At 42.0% G+C, this 12,640-nt stretch overlaps 1 protein-coding gene across 33 annotated transcripts in view; it reads right to left on the reverse strand.

Moving 5' to 3' along the window:
- Positions 1 to 12,640, reverse strand: part of Kcnma1 (potassium calcium-activated channel subfamily M alpha 1) — a 675,048-nt gene that overhangs the window by 72,564 nt on the left and 589,844 nt on the right. The gene's annotated exons all lie outside the window — the stretch shown is intronic.

Consider the following 12,640-nt stretch of genomic DNA (forward strand, 5'->3'; position numbering starts at 1 on the left):
TAGAAGAGAGGAGACTGAAGGAGGCATTCTTGATAACCGTGATCTTTCATCTTCATCTTAGAAAACTAAAGGATGCCTGATCATCAGTCTCCTTCAATAATAATAAGAAAGACAGTGAATATGAAGTTTCACTAATTTGGATAGAGGTCCAGATAAGGCAGTGAAATTTGACACTCATTTTATAAGCCATGCCTTGTACTGGAATACCCAGAAGTATGCAGGAAGCCAAAGACACACTCCATTCTACATTCTATTTCCTCTCCACAAAAATCTCTTGGGCTGGCCTGGATAATTTCCATGTGTATCATCCAGATTTTCTCCCAAAGGATTTACTCAGACACATCAAAAATTTCCCTGAACATACGTATTTCCTTTTCAGACCTGCCTGGAATCCTAACTTTTGTTGCTTTAATCAGCCAAGCGATCAATAAACAGGCATTTTCTATTCAGAGCCAGGAAAGGAAGATATAGTCATGATTAAGATAGAATGTCTTTCTAGCCAAAGGAGGGTTTTCACAGTGCAGCAGGAGGCAAAAGCAGCAAATCATTGCGGTACATGCTAGGGCAAAGTAACACAGATAACAGACAGAGTAGGGAGGGTACCAAGAATGAAGCTGTTCACTACCTGGGTCTGAGGTCAAGGTAGGCTTCATGTAGAAATCAGCATTTGACCCAAGCCAGACAAGATGGGAAGGAATCTTCACCTATTCACTTATTCCAACAGTGACTCTTAGGACCCACTCTGAGAAGTAAGGCCCAAGTTAACAAGGCCAAAAGCAAAATAGTGCCCAAGCTACGGTCCTAGGCTAGTTGCCTAACCTAAGGTCCAAAAATGTCACCGATCTTCAGCCAAATGGAAGACGATGTAGATCATTCAGTATAACCAATGATGAACCAAATGTAGATAAAACAAAGATCATGCTTCAAAAAATTCAGAAGCACGTTATAAACATGAGATATCTTTCAGAAACACAGTGAGTTATTTACCAAGGCAATGGGTTTCTTGTCATTTGAGATATTCTAGAATAGCTGGGGATGTGAGAAGGCTTGAACTGTAAATGTTGGGTGAGCCTAGGTGACCTTTTGAAGCAGTGTGCTGTCCTTGGGAGAAAAGTAGCTAGACAGGGTTTTGAACAACCATATCACTTTGGAGCAGTAAAAGTCCAATGGGAATGGCTGAAGAAATGTCATGAGGGCAAAAATGGGAGATAAGAAGCATCGAGGATACATTCATTAATAGTTCCATTTATTCTAGTATTGTGCCAAATTCTCTGGGTCCTTGTGTTTGAGAGGGTGCTTAGAAGGTAGGTAATTCCTGGAAAGGAAGTTTTAGTGATTACTTTGGGCAGGAAAAGATACATTTCTTTCCCATGTCTGGTCCTGTAGTAATTCCGAGTGCTTATCTTGGCTTCAGCTGTTGACAGATCCTTGCTCTACATGAAAAGTGCAAAGGCAGGAGGCCTTAAGCTCTTCTGCTTCTAAATCAAGGATTCTGGAGTTTGTGTTATTAGAAGGAAGTCAAAATATTTGCCATCATGCACACCAACCAATATTGCTGCAGTGTGGAAAGGCTCAGAGAAATCAGGCAGATTGCTATACCTTGGAAGGAACACAAGGAAGCTCTTTGAAGAAGGCATTCGAACATGCTTAGTTTGTAGGATGATGAAGAAAACCACTTGCAAAGGCTCAAGGTGACTCCTCAGACAGCTACCTAGATCTGATGATGAGGACAAGGACACAGATCTAGCCAGGAGTTCAGAGGCAGTTGCACATACTTGTAATCTAAGATACTCTGGAGGTAGAGGTAGGAAGATCATGAGTTCCAGAGTAGGCAACATTGGAGATATATTCAATATCAAAAACAAAGTAAGGGGGGCCAGGAGTGTGGCCTAGTGAGAGAGTGCTGGCTTAGTATGCACAAAGCCCAGGGTTTGATTCCTTGGTACCACATACACAGAAAAAGCCAGAAGTGGTGCTGTGGCTCAAGGGTAGAATGCTAGCCTTGAGAAAAGTCAGGGACAGTGTCCAGGCCCTGAGTTCAAGTCCAGGATTGAAAAACACAAAAGAAACAAACAAGAAAAACAAGGTAAGTATAAGAGGACTGGAAGTACAACTCAAGTGACAGAGTAGCTTTAGTGTGTATGAGTTCTTAGGTTTAATTCTCAGTATGTGAGAAGAGAGAAGTGAAAGGAGGAGGAGGGGGAAGAGGAGGAGAAAGAAGAAACAGAAGAAGATGAGGAAAAGAAGGGGGTGAAAGAAGAGAGGGAGGAAATGAGGGAGGGAGGATGATATACAAGTCAAGGAGAGAACCTAGTCCCAGAAATGATTCACCCTGCTAAGGCCTTGGCCTAGGGCATTTACTCTCCAAAATTGTGAGAGAATAAATCCCTGCTCTTTCAGCAACAAGTCTATGGCATTTTTCGTACAATATGACTAGAAAATTAATACAATAGCAAGCACATCCTGCCTTAGAGTCCTTGTTTTCCTTGAGCCTGACTTACCTCTTCATGTAAGAAAAAATGGCACTCAGCAATCATTTTAGCAATACATGGAAATATATCAAAACCACATAACATCTTCTTCAGAGAGTGCCTTCCCCAATGCTGTCCTCACCCCTTACCATACAAAACTAAAGTGACAATGTTACATAAGATTAAAGGGTCTGGGGCCAAAATGTCTATCTTCAAGCTTGGGTTTCACTATTGCTTGCCAACTGTGCCCTGATTAATACCATCATTAATCAGTGGGTCTGAGGACTGCACAAAGATTACCTAAAGACCCGTCATATATATAACACGGACCCTATAAGAGCATCTTGGAGAAATGTAGACTATTGTTGTTTCTGTATTGTTATTATTCCTATTATGTTATAATTGGAATTGTCATTGGCATCGTTATTATTGGTATTAACTATTTTTATACTTGGCTTCAGATTTATTCATGCATTTATATGTGTAGTGATGGTGGAAAAAGTCAAGCAAGGTACAAAAATCCTATAATAAACTCTACTGCACCGCTGGTGGGAATGTAAACAAGTTCAGCCACTCTGGAAAGCAGATTGGAGGTTTCTTAAAGAACCAAAAATAGACCTTCCCTACGATCCCACCATACCACTCCTGGGCATCTATCCTGAACATCATGACCCAGGATATGATAAGGATATCTGCTCAGTTATGTTCATTTCTGCACTATTCACAATAGCCAAGTGATGAAAACAACCCAGATGCCCTCCTGCAAATGGATGGATACAAAAAAATGATATATATATATATATATACATATATATATATGAATTCTATATAGCCAACAGACAAGATAAAATAATGGCATTTGCTGGGAAGTGGATGAATCTAGAGTGAATCATGTTGAGTGAGACAAGTCAAGACCAAAGGAACAAAAGGTACGTGGTATCCTTAATATGTGGATATTAGATCCAAACAGTACAAGAGCAAAGACTCAGTATTTGGGTACCCAATGTTATGGACATGGTCTTGGAGATATAAACAGAACTACATAGACATAAAAATCTATGACAGGATATATACTCTATAGGCATAATGTTTTATTACATGGATTAATATGCATTTATGACATACAAATTCTCAGCTTGATTTTAATTGTGTTCTAAAGCCTAAGTGCCAGAGATTATATATAGATTCCCTTTTTGAATACTTGTTTGATAAGCATGACATTTGAAATATGATGTAAAAATGAATGTTAATAAATTTTTTAATAAAAAATATCCTAAAATATGGGAAGCTAGCACTGTGGCTACTCTGATGAACAGCAATTGTGAATAGAACCCTTAGAAAGACTGTACTGAAACTTTTTTCTATGTTTTTTTCTCATATTTCTCATTGTAATCATACTGGTAGGTCAGTGTGGGGAGGGTGTTTGTCATGATTTAGGTACCATATTTAGTGACAAGAGAGACAAGATTGGTGAGGAAGTTCTAACCAACCAGGGCCTCAGCCTTCAGCCTCCCCCCTTGTGCATTCTCTGGTGCAGCCTAAGTCAAAGAACCCTAAGTTATAAAGAGAGAGCACCCATTTTGCCAGAGTATACACTTTGGGTGAATACTCAGTAGAAAAATCACCCCTTGGCTCCTTGTTAGGATAATGGGCTAAGGAGGAACTCAGGAGTCAATTAAGGGTAAGCAATTCTTGGTCGAGTTCCAAGTGTCTGAAGGCTGGTTAGGAATGCCCTCCACCCCCTTCTTTTAAAAAAAAAAAAAAAAGAACAACAGGGAAACCCCAGTTGTGTTACATTTTTTATATCCATGTTCCTTGCATCTCAGCTCTTGCCTCTAAAGTCCACAGCTAGAAATGAAGCAGGCCTCACTTCAAGTAAAGGGGGGGGAGAAAAGATCTTTCTTTGGAGGGTTTGCAGAGCCAGGAACGACACTGCCATCATTTAATCTCAGGAAGTGAATTAAATGCCCCTCTACAGCAGAAACACAAAAAGCCTGCCTTGAAGACAACAGCCTAAAGCTAAACCACAAATCCCCTTTCTAGCAGACTTGCTGTGTGGAAGCCAGGATTATGTTTTAAAGAGCACATTCTCCTTGCAGGCAAATACAGAAAAACCTGTATGCCTTTTTTTTTCTTTTTTGGCTTGGCACTGGGTTCAACCATGGACTTCAGAAACATGCATTTAAATGCAAATAACCAATGTAGGTGCCAGTGGCTTTTGTTTGTAATCCCTACCTACTTGAGAGACTGAGGATCCTGGTTCAAAGAAGACTGGAGCAAGAAAGTCTGTAAGATTCTGCTCTCCAATTTACCAACAAAAAGGCAGAAATGGAGCTGTGGCTCAAGTTGATTGAGCACCAGCCTTGAGGGAAAAATCTAAGGGATAGCTCCTGAGCTCTGAATTCAAACTCTGGTACCTGCGCACACACACACACACACACACACACACACACACACACACACACACACACACACACACACACATGCATGCATTACAAATAACTGAAGTTATGAAGAAACTTCCAGACTGACTTTTGAATTGCATCTTCCTGTCTCTTAACTTGATTCTCAGATCTCATCACATGAGAACTCTTTTTTCTCTCTTGGCACACATTCTGCCCAGGTAGAGGCTGAGAAACTAGAAGGTTGATAAAATGTAGATAAGTTTTTCATCCCTCAGTAAGTCATCAAAGCAGCAAATCTCTATTGTATTGAGCATGTATTATAGCAGACACAATATTATAAATGAAGTTTCTTGGACCTCACAGTTAGGCCCAAATATCCATCAACACAGGTGGTTCTTTTCCTACAGCTCCTATAGATATAAAGATAGACGCTTCTTTGAAGATAAAGTACTCATCAGGCTTATCCATTAGATGGAAGCTTCTTTAGGACACGGAGCTCCTGCTTTTCTTCCCATGTGTCACAATCTAGTGCAAGGCAGAGTAGATGCTCAATAAGCAATCAGATTTTTAAAAGTCTTCAACACTCTTAAATCAATCAATAAGGATTCATGGGACTTATTATTATGTATGTCTGGGAATAACCCTTTGTGTATCTGTGTGTGTGTGTGTGTGTGTGTGTGTGTGTGTGTGTGTGTGTGTGTGTGTCTGTGTGTGTGTCTGTGTCTGTGTCTGTGTAGTTGCTGCCAGTACTTGGGCTTAGATTCAGTAAACTGGGTTTTTGCTTAACTTTGTCTCTCAAAGCTGGTGCTCTGCTCTTGAGCCACGGCTCCACTTGTGGCTTTTTAGTGGTTAATTAAAGGTAACAGACTCACAGATTATAGTCTACTCAAGTTGGATCTGAACTGGGATTCTTCAGGTCTTTTGTGGCTGGTATTACAGGTGTGATGCACTAGCAGCCAGTTCCAATCACTTTTGGTATCTTGTGACTGTTTGTTTTCATCTACTGCCTTTATTTTTGCATCCAGAAACTGTTTTTGAATTAGAACACAGATAATTCACCATGCTAAGGAGACAGGAAAATATGTCTCTAGCCAGTCAAGACTGCCTAGGGTTTGCCTGGAGCCACTGCCCAAACTAATCAACAGGGACGAATCATGTAGGATGACAACAACGGTCCAAGCAGAGCCCTAATGAAGCAACTGCTCCAGTACATCTGAAGACCCCGAGAGGCAAGCCTGGCAACTTCAAGCCTTTCTCCCCACTCTGATTCTTAGGAAGGGATATTCTCAAATTGTGACCCAGCTATATACCTGCAATATCAGCAGAAAGCCTGACAGAAATACAAATTCAGACCTATGGAACCCTGTGGAGCTGCAACAAGCAATCATATAACTGAATTCACCAAGTGATTTTGAAGGCTAACGTTTGAAAGCAACTCTCTAAAGTTGTACTGAGAGTGCACATTTAACTGGGTCTGGAGCTAGCATCTGTTATCAGCACCAGAATGCAAGGCTATGTTTCCATGCAGGAAATGTGTCTAGAATGACACCACCAGGCATCTGGACCACAGAATGTGAGGAGGTCCCTCAGATGGTTATCATCCTCATCCTGGCCCTGAGATTCAAATGGAGGGCTTAGAGAGGAGAATACATTGTGTCACCTCTTCTGACTGTAAATGACTCTGGACTTGGAAAAATCTGTGCCAAACCTTGGCAGGAAGTTTTCACCTGTATTTAGACTAATGACTCTCTTGTTAACCTCAATTCTCATAAGCTAAATAACAAATAAATATAGGAAGCAAATTATACATTAGTTCTTGTATGTGCAGGACAATCCTACTAACCATCATTCTTCCTATCTCTTCTTCTATTCCATAGAAGACAGCCAGGCCTATTCCTCACGTCTATCAGTGCAACTTCCAAGTGTCGCATCAAACAGCTGCCTCTCTGCCAGTTTCAGACACAGGAGACTGGGTTAGCGCTCAGGAATTCTCATATTTGTGTGCTCAACTTTCCATACACAGCTCCAACTAGACCTGCCTCATTCCTGTATGTCTGTTAGTTATGGATACATACTGTTGAGTGTCACTCTGCAAGGATCTTGATTTGAAATCCGGATTCCTTAGGCTGTCTCTGGACAGTGGATCTAGCTGACAGTCACTGCCCCTGAGACAGGCCTTCCCAGAACTTTCCCTTCATCTTCCACTCAATGGCCATTTCTGGAGTTACCATGCCAAAACTTTGGGTCAACCTCTAGCCACACTGGCAAACAAAGGTCCTTTTAATAGCTTCTCTGGAACTATCTGGGTTTTTTTTTTAATTTCCTATTTCCATTGAATGCATTCACTTTCTGTTAGACATCCACTATTTTCAGAGGAGGACAGAAATGAATACCTTCATGTTGGGAAGACAGTGAGTTGGTCCTTAGTCCTGGAGGAGATTGTATGAAATTCTTCTGAAGCAAGAAGACAGGATAATTATGCTCTGCTGAGCATGAACTTGTCCAGGGACCTGTGTCAAGTTCACCCAAACTTTGCTCTTATGACACCCATGATTTGCTTTTTCTCTGCTCCCATGGGGGACTGTCATCTGCTATTAGCTTATACATTAGGAGGTGAATTTTCTTAGCTGTGCTGTTCATGCCTTTCTTCGTCTCCTGCCAGTGGAAGCAATTGTGAGGGTGGCATTCTATCCCTCCGTTGGCTCTAGGCCATTTTGACATTTTCTATTAGTGGAATCTGTCACACTGCCAGGCTCTGATGTGGGAAGTCTTAACAGAAAGTCCCCATGAAAGGTATGAGTCAAAAGAGAGGGAATGAGACTAACTGGCAGATGTGCGTACTCTACCTAATAATCAGGCAATGCCCGAGAGGGTCATCTGTTCTCTCCAAATCATATTTGCCCTCCCATTCAGGAAAGGAAGGTCTAATATTTCCTGGGTTTCATGATATAAAACTCTCCTCAAAGTGTTCAATTTCTCTGTTTGGGGTATCGTCAATTATCCTGTCTTGGCCCAGCTGAGAGTTATCTCTTTGTGTAAATTGTCTACCTGACACATTTTACATCAATTCTCATGGTCTATGCTTCTTTACCTGATTGCAAATCTCAGAACTGGTGTCAGAAATGCTATGCATCCTTCATGGGGAAAATATCTAGTTTGGCCCATAGTCCCCCACTGCAAACCCTGAGTGATGTGGTACCCAAAGGGCCTGGGCAGAGGATGCTGCGGGGAGGATCCTCTCCTCCTCAATTCTGTATCAATGGGTCCATTCTTGTATCACCACCGATGAGCAATTTACATAATCACTAACTCCCAAACATGGATGTGTTCCTCATCATCTTCCATGAAATCTCTCAAATTTTCAACTCCAGTGAGGTCACACAAAGTACCTCTTGCTAGAGTCACACGAAGCCTTTCATTGTCATTGGAGAACTTTTGCTATTTTCTTCATCTTCCTAATTCAGATTACCAGATTTACTTGTCCCTGCCCCATGTCTCAATTTCCCACCATGTTAAATAGGGGTAAGAGTAATACATAGTCACAGAGTAACCACTCAGTAAACCATGAAGAAGAGCATGTAGTAGTATTAGTCACAAATTGTCTCCTTTCTTCTGGGCTAGGGAAAAAGACCTCCTTCAAAAACCAGTGCCAGGTACCATTCTCACAACTCACGCTAATAGAATTCTTAAGTTATCATAACTCAGTTCTGCTGTGTGTATTTTGCCAGTCTCCAACATTAAACTGTCAGCATTTTAAAGGCAAGGATATCTTCCAGTCCATCTTACTTTAAATCCTTCCAGAACTTCCACAACCCTCTGAAAACTGGGCAGATGCCCAGTAAATTTTTGCTAGCTGGAAACTTGATGCATTGTATTCACAATTTGCTACGTTAAATCAAAACCCCTTTGTACAACTGCTTTAAAACTATGATCTAAAAACAATCAGCTGTTGCCAATGGATCATGCCTGTAATCCTAACTACTCAGTAGGCTGAGAGCTGAGGATCAAGGTTCAAAGCCCAGGCAGGAATTCCATGAAGTTCTTATCTCCAGTTAATCACAAAAAGCCAGAAGTAGAGCTGTGGCTTAAGTGTTAGAGTGCTAACCTTGAGCACAAAAGCTTAGAGACAGTGCACTGGCAGAGGTCAAGCCCCAAGATCGGCAATAAACTAAATTATAAAAACATATATATAATATATATATATAATTTAAACAGAAATACAATTGAAACAGGCAGCCAAGGTGGAAGGCCTTTTGCAGTCCTATGAAAGGATACACAATATCCTATTATATGCCCCCTGCCCTCTAGAGAAACATCCTCATCGCCTCAGAAGCACCTGTGAATATAACTGCTTGAAGGTGGACATGGAATTCAGAAGTGGGGAATTTCAAAAGGCTATGCATCTGCTATAACTATAGTCCAAATAGTTTTCACTGTACAGGGGCTTGAACTCAGAGCCTGACAGCTGTCCTTCAGCTTTCTCTGCTCCAGGCTTCCTCTGTGCCACCTGAAACACACCTCTACTGGCTTTTTTTTGGTGGTTAATTGAAGGTAAGTTTTTACAGACCTTCCTGCCCTGGCTGGCTTTGAACAGTAATCTTCAGGTCTCAGCTTCCCTGAATAGTGAAGATTAGAGGCATGAACTACCAGTGCCCAGTACAACATACTTTTTTTCCCTATAGAGACCTTCTAGAGGATATTCATAGAAAAGGATCTACAAAGCACAATGGGGATGGGTGCAAGCCAATGGTTGTGACATATGTGTTCTTGGTCTGGCACATAGACTCTTACCATGGTGCTCTACCTGGGATAGTTGTTTTTCTGTTGGGATAAATAAAAAACACCACGTCCCCATCCAGACACACAAAACAATGCTGCTGACCTAATAACCATGCAGAGAATTAAGTGACACTAAAACATAGAGCCAAGCCTTGTACTGGAACAAAGGCGAGACAAGGACCCATTAGTGGAGAATCCCATTGCATTTTCCGCTGGCAGATGATTAGAAGGAACCCTCACAGCCAAGCCTGTTTTATTTGCAGGGGCCATTGTGGTAAATTAAAGCCTATCTTGGCCCATTCTGGACTCTGGGGTTTCTCTTGGAGCTGTTCCTATCACTGTCCGTAGGCCACTAAAACCTGCCCGTGCTCAGGGTGATTGATTTCTGCTCAAACAGCTAGCTGCAAAGTCATGTCGAAAAACCCACCTCAAACAAGCCATTAGCTTTCTTTATGGATTTTTTAGCTCATCAGGAATAGGACCTTGGAGACCTTCTGGCTTTTGAAGAGTAGAAAGGGGTGGGGACAGGGGCAAATGAGAAAACCAGAAGAAGGTGAGCACCCCTTTCTCCATTTTCTTCCCATCAACAAGAAGGATCTAACGAAAATAGTCTCTCCAGCCTCATGGCCTGTGCAGGATATTCAAAAGCTCACCAAAAGACCCTCCAGATAGGTCCTCTATAGAGAGGCTAGGAGTTACAGAAGACACAGGGCTCAGCTCAGCAGAGGCCCTCTACTTGTTCTCTGACTTCAGTTAGAGGATATGAAGTGCCTAGGAGATATACAGTCCCGGTCTAGGGGAATGTTCAGCACTTCCTGACCTGTCAGCCTGGTCTAATCCAGCTGAGCCTCGATGGAGAGGATTGTGGGCAGGTGGTATGAAACATGCAGTGAATGTGGCTGTGGTAGCAGCAGCATCCCACAGGCACCAATATTAGAAGCCCCGAGTTCTGTAGCTTGGCAGGTTTTAGCTCACACCTGACCCCCGTTTAGCAATTCTGATGTATGACGAAGCAGACAGCTCTGGCCTGGGACAACTATCTCCCTCAGCCCCTCTCCGGCAAGCAATGAAAGAAAGATCCACTTTGAAAATCCTTCCCCATCATGCAAACTGACATAGGCATGCTTTTCAAAAACCCACAGCCAATCTGTTGATCATTACTTATTTACAAAGGCCTTCGGGCAGAAAGTCCTGTAAAAACCATACTTGATACGGTATACACTAGCTTTTTCTGCGTGTGGAAAAAAAAAATGTCCTCCCCCCCCCCCAGGCTACCTCAAACCATCACTTTCTATTGCACATAAAATGGAGCGTGTAACACTAAAGTATTTAATATATATGGTATAATATATCTACAGGAAAGGCATTTGTGTAGAACTATGTTACCCTGGATTTGGTAATTTGATGTTTTGCTGAAGGCTATGACTTAAAAAAGCCTCCACCTCATACAGGAGACCTGTCATCTTGGTACCCAAGAGCCAACAGAATAAAGAAGTACCCTTAAGCAGCAAAACTTTGACACAGCTTTGAAGCATATGAAAACAGTATAACTCCTCAGAATTATTATTGCTCAAGATCAAAGCAATGAGCCATACTTTACATAGCAAACAGGGACAGAGAATTGGGCTCCAAAGGGTTCAGATTTTCCAGGCTTCTCTTTATTTATTTATTTGCTCCTTTAAATTTAGGCAAAAGAAGTGTAATGGGTGTGCTCTCTCTCTCTCTGTCTCTCTCTCTCTCTCTCTCTCTCTCTCTCTCTCTCTCTCTCTCTCTCTCTCTCTCTCTCTCTCTCTCTCGCCCTCTCTCTCTGCCTCCCTCCCTACCTCCCTGCTTTAAATGGAAAAAAACTATTAGCATTATATAAAGTCCATTACCTAAAGGTGAGTAAATAGGAAGGCAAGTCTAGAATGACAACCAGTGACATAAAAAACAAAAACAAAAAAACGAGCAGCTTGCCGGTTGGAGCATTCTGTTCCCCCTCATAGACTATAAACAAGCATGTAAATCAGCAAGGCTCCAGCAAGGCTAAGCTGGGGGGCAGAGAAGCACTCTTCAGTGGACATGGTAAGCAGGAATGCATGGTCATAAAGGCAGAGGAGGTAGTGCTAGTGAAACTTCCATCAAGAAACCTGAGTGTACCACTGCTGGAGGACAGCTGTCACTATGTCCTGGACAGGTGGACAGACGTGGAGGGTTAAAGAGAAGAAGAACTAGGAGAAACTGAATGTTATTAATGAGAGGAGAGAGAAGGCAGTGCAAGTCTGAAATCACTCTTGGATTGTGGAGATGTGAGAGGGTTTGGAGGTCAGGACAACAAAGTATTGGGACTGGCAGATGAATGACACGAAGGGGAGATGAGAGGTGAATAGGCCAAGAATAGGAACTTATAGAACTCTAGAAGTGGTCTAGAATTCTTTCATTTAGCAAGGAAGAAAGGCAGGCAGAGATAAAGAAAGAGAGAGGAGATGAGGAGGAGAAACAAAGGAAGAAAGGAAAGGAAGAGACGAAAGAAAAGGGAAGCGAAGGGAGGGGAAGAGGAAGGAGAGAGGGAGGGAAGGAGGGAGAGAGGGAAGGAGGGAGGGAGAAAGGGAGGGAAAGAGGGTCAAACATGCTTATTTCATAATTAATATTGCTTTTAGTCTGAGCACAACTAGATTACTTTTGAACTTTGCATTGGCAAGCCCACAGATTATTAGACTTTTTTTTTCTCAGTCAAAATCAATTAGCAGAAATTTGATTTCAATCGACAGGATAAAAGGAAGGTAATCTTCAGGTTCATTTTTGATTGTGATGATACATCTCACATATGGCCTTAAGTACAGAAAACAGTCCTCCAAGGGACTCCGGCAGAAAGAGACTTGCCGCAGGCAAACTAACCACAGAGTTGCTCTGATTGGTTCCCAGCGTCATTAGTGCCACTGCTGTTTAGAAACTACACACAGACAGGACATGGTGACAGCTAAGACTTTAAAGCCTATGTATTTT

The sequence above is a fragment of the Megascapheus bottae genome, chromosome 15, assembly GCF_031878675.1.
Source record: "Megascapheus bottae isolate mThoBot1 chromosome 15, mThoBot2.hap1, whole genome shotgun sequence".
In the NCBI taxonomy this organism is placed as follows: domain Eukaryota; kingdom Metazoa; phylum Chordata; class Mammalia; order Rodentia; family Geomyidae; genus Megascapheus; species Megascapheus bottae.